Below are 5,199 nucleotides of genomic sequence, written 5' to 3'. Positions count from 1 at the left end.
ACGAGTGAAGATGCCAAAGGTAAGAAAAATGAAGACAGCCTACATACACCTTTCTTGTTATGCCTCACTATGAATTTGTTGTGCCTTCGACAGGATGTACCTTGTTGGCCTTTCCTTTTGGATTTTCTACTTGGGATGTCATTAGAAAAAGAAACAACCATGGTAAATCTTCCTTTTGGACAACAACAATTACGTTTATCACTATGAGGAAATACTCGAGTCTGATTACATACATTGAAGTGTTGCCCAATGCCAGCAAATACAAGCAATTATGTCTTTTGCCATGAGACAAGACTTCTAGTTTGTCCGAAGCATGGAATAAGGGAGAACCACAATAAATATCAACAACAAACAGACGCAATGATGACTTTTGCCATGAAGAAAGACTTCATTGAGTCATTTATATGGAGTTCACTTTAACCATTCTTGAGAGTAGAGTCGGCACATGGATCCTTTCTAATTGTAAAACTCACTCATGACATGTTGTGAATGTAAATTCGTGCAATGTTCTAGATTCAAGTTTGGAAATACATAAGTAATTCAAATTTTAATGACAAATTTATTACGATTTATAAGCAAGTCAAAAGCAACTCATAAAGCATTTATTTTTAAATATATATTATGAACGTACAAATTATCGTAGAGAAGTCCTTGAGTATCACCATCACCTATAAAATTGAGAGTTAGGGGCATGCATGCGAGCATCACCTTAGGGGCATAGATGGATCGCAAGGGAGGATCTGAATTCCTAATGGACAAGTGACTTGAAGCATCTATGTTAATTATGCCTAATGGGAAGTTAATTATGTTTCATGGAGAACATAAAGTATTAAATTTCCATGATAGACTTCACTATAATTGAATTACATCAAACAACCTTAAACCTAGGTTGTGACGTTTTCCCTAAGGCATTTTTCTTGTATTGGAAAATTCCATATATATGTCGATTCAACACGCTCTATCCCTTTCCAAGAAATTGTTTTGCATATGTGCTGGTTGCTTTCATATGTCCCTATATATTTGATTAATTCATTTTAAAAGACTTCGATCTTCAAATGGAAAGGATTTTGATGCCCAATTTATAACATCTAGCTAGCAATAAGCACCCCGTTTTTAAACATCTCAATGGTCTTTCCTTGATAATGGACCTTTTTTTTCTTTTTTTTTCTGGAAAGAAGCTACATTATTACTAAGAAAACACCATGAGGTTGTACAAGAAATTACTTTACACACCTGTTACATGTTAACAATAGCTTTTTCTATCCATAAAATTGAAGCATAAGCCTTCTTTCCAACTGTTGCTCTAAAATATAAGTGCAAATACTCCTGATATAGTGCTTGAATCCTTGAAAACACTTCACATGGGATTGTAATGACTAATTACAAGGTTAGAATGTAGATGGGACACATTGCTTGAACTATCAAGAATCTACTATTGCCAATTGTAGATAATCTCCTTCGAAGTCAAATTACGAAAGGAACATTACCAAAGGAGCTTCTTCTTTTTAAGTGAGTCTTCAAATTTAAACCAATATGGACATGAATGGAGTTCATATGTATGTAAAGCTAAGAAGTTTACAATAATGAGTGTGTTTCAATTAGATTGTCTTGTTGTCGGATATATGTATGTAAAGGTATGAACTTTATAATGATCAGCATGTTTCAATAGGATTGTATTGTTGTTGAACATACGTGGCCTGAGTTTGTGATTATAATACAATAGTTTTGATGGAGCATTCACCAACCGAATAATCCCACCAAGAGATAGTTTTATCATGGTCAATACTCCACCATATTCAAATATGTATCAAACAAACCTCTCAAGAACATTATCAACTTCTCAATTTACATTTTAAGATGTTGAATCCCCAACCAATATGGAGACATCAATTTGGAAAAACATAACATTGCTCGTAAGCTATTACATCTAGCAACCTTTCATTGTCAAACTTGATTATTGTAACAAACTTTGCAACAAAATAATGCCACATTAAATGAAAGAAAATGATATTATATCTAAGTTCTTCTTTGTCAATGGGATTTTGTAACATCTCACTCTCAAAAATATAACATTTGGTCTTGATGTTATCATTCTTGCTTACTTTTGATGCCCTTACTTGCACCAAAATATCCCTAATTTCACGAATGCGAATAGAGCTCAAGATGCAACCGTTTTCTTCATTGTTAAGTTATATATTCAATTCACTCTTTGCTTCAAAATTTATGTGCATGAACTCAAGAAGTGTTTGGAAAAAAAAACCACTACTTAGCATTACTTAACAAATAGAATACAACAAAATTCTAAATGATCCACATGGCAAATAAAGGAAAACCTTCCTTGTAGACTCTACTTCTCTACATTTAGTTCAAAACGATGTCATCCAATGGTTTACATCCAGTGAAAGAGAAGATCTTCCTCTTTCAATGTCAATCATGTGCGTGAAAGTGCTCCAATACACAACATACATTTGCAAACAATAATACATATTCAATGGTCCTTGTGTATTGCATGCATGATTTCATGATAGAATGAAATATCACTGGAGATTATGCTCTCCATTGAAAATAAGAATTAACAAGATATGACTCGAGAATATTGTCGATGAATAGAATGAAGCAACAATCACTTCAATATTGAGTTGACCCTATTTGTTTATTCCATGTATGTGTATGTCTAGCCCTTTCTATTCTGGAACTAATGGTATCCATATATTTGAAACAAATTAGTTATTTTTAGGCTTTAGCCAAGTTTATCATAATAACAATTTGTGTATTTCGTGGAAACAATCACACCTTACTCATATATTAGTTAAGTTATTGTGCTTAATAACAAAAATATTTATAGAGCATCAATTTAATATGTATAGGCAACAAACTTGCTAGCATGTAGATCTGTACACCATACGAATGTGAGCTTTCATGAATGTTTCTAAAATCATATGGTCATCGAGGTGCATCAATGACGAATGACTATATTGTGAACGTGATTATTAAAATTGTTGAGTTCCGCAACTACGATCATAATAACGAACATGGTAAGGATTGCAAGCTTATAGAAAAACAATAGCAAGCAAGCATTCCATGATTAATGGGCTTCTAGATAATAATAAAAACCAGTGAATTCTATTAAGATGTCATTTCTTCATCATAAGGATCTCAAATTTGTATCAAACTAAACATAATATCCTTATTTAGGTATCATTGTTCATCAATACCTAGCTACTAAACATAAATTCCCCACAATTTGGAAACCAAATCTTCATCAATAACAAACAATTATGTCCATGAATTTAGATAACAAGGCTCGTCAATAACTAAACATAAAGTCCATCAATATGGATACTGCAATTAAGTACATACATTCACATAATGTAATGAGCTTGGCCATTATTTAGGGTTGCAAAAAGTATAATATTTTGACCCTATACTAGTGACTTATTAAGGATCTTGATTGAATTACTTAGATGTGTGTGAGGATCTTGATGATGAAGAACGTGAAGATGTAGTTAATGAGGGTTGTGTGTGTGTGTGTGTGTGATCCCAAATGGAGTTCATAAAAATGAACATTTATTCAACAAGGTATTGAAAAGCCTACAATTAATTGTCCTTTTTCTTCACTTTGTTTGTGTCTTTAGTGTTATATACCTAAACTCGCTTGAACTTAATAACATGCTTTGAGTAAATGAGCTTGATATATCATGGACTAATAATGTAGTTTTTTGTATGAAAATTACAGGTCAATAATCAAACAAAATACATAATTTTGTACGCCTAAAAGTATGTGCATAATCACTCCATAAGTCCAAACGTTGCATTAGAAGGAAAAAATTATAATACATTATGGGTTAAGTTTTGGCATCACCCGAAGTTCGATAATATTTAGTTTACTTGTGAATACATGGTCATGAATACATGGTTATGTCTCCTCGTTTTGTTTGTTGTTATGAGTAGCAGCAATTGTTTGAGATTCCAAATGCAATTCTCATGCAACTTAGACTGAGCCCTAGTAGACAATACATAAAATAGAAGCTAGTTAATATTTCACTTGTACACCTAAAAATATAACTGCAGTGAGAAAATGGTTAAATTTCTCCCTTGTTTAGCCTTCTATTAGATTTGAAGTGCATTTTCAATGCTCTAGATTTCCTTTAATTCGATCATGAGGCCAACAAGGACTTCAGAACATTAAATTGTTTAGTTTGTCCATGTCATTGTTTCAAAACACCTATATTGCATTTACATCATTTGTACATTTTCCCAAATGTACAAAATTATCATTACAAACTCATAAAGTTTCTAACAAAGTTGAACATGTTGTGTTTGTTGATAGGGAATAACACGGTTTGGTGTTGTAATGGTTGAATTTAGGAATGTTTGTGAAATTGTATCGTCAATTGTTTTTTTATTGATTATTGGAATGCATCTTTCATTACATCCCATATATGAAGGGTGTCTCAAAGGAAGGCTCTTGAACATAAGCTGTGAAGACTTTTGTTTTGTACCAATGGTGACATAAAACTCTATTCTCAAATTATCTTTCATAGTGTATAGACATATTGTAGCATTCTTGTGAAAATGTTAGCATCTATGGCAAGAAACCCTATAATTTGCAACATCACACTCGCACATGTTTGGGATATTAATGAGAGACTAGGAAGTGACCCTTGACCTAAGTTCCATGGGTTAAGAGCCTTTGACCGAATGTTTTTATAGGTTGTTCTCAAAGATTCTGAAGGTCATCATTGTTTTAATCTTAACATGGTGCTTGTGTTACCATCAAGGGTCATTGTAACATTTTGATGTTTTTGGGTTTAGATGTGGGCAGCTCAAAGCCTCAGATATAAAGGTATATAACATTAGAATGTGGAAAAACAATTCGAATTGGATCAAATGATACATACCAAACCATGCATCTTATGATATAGGGTGAGTGCGCAAGGTCTTAAATGCTGTATTGACTAAAATTATCATTTAAAATTTTAGATTGATCCAAATACTTGCAGCTTAAAAATGATAGCGGTTGAAAATTTAATTTTCATGATCGATACACATCATGCGATTTTCCATGTTCAGTACATGCAATCATAATATGTGTGCAATTCTTTATTTAACAAAGAGACTCTTTTAGTCCGATGAATATGGATTGTTTTCTTTTATTGTAACAATATCTATGTGCCCAATGATACAATAAAAGAAGAC

Source organism: Azolla caroliniana, unplaced genomic scaffold (genome assembly GCF_043228905.1).
Source record: "Azolla caroliniana isolate FFs.n. ecotype wild unplaced genomic scaffold, voAzoCaro1.0.p SCAF_3, whole genome shotgun sequence".
NCBI classification, from domain to species: domain Eukaryota; kingdom Viridiplantae; phylum Streptophyta; class Polypodiopsida; order Salviniales; family Salviniaceae; genus Azolla; species Azolla caroliniana.
The sequence above is the reverse complement of the archived record's forward strand: the minus strand, read 5'-3'. Positions refer to the sequence as shown.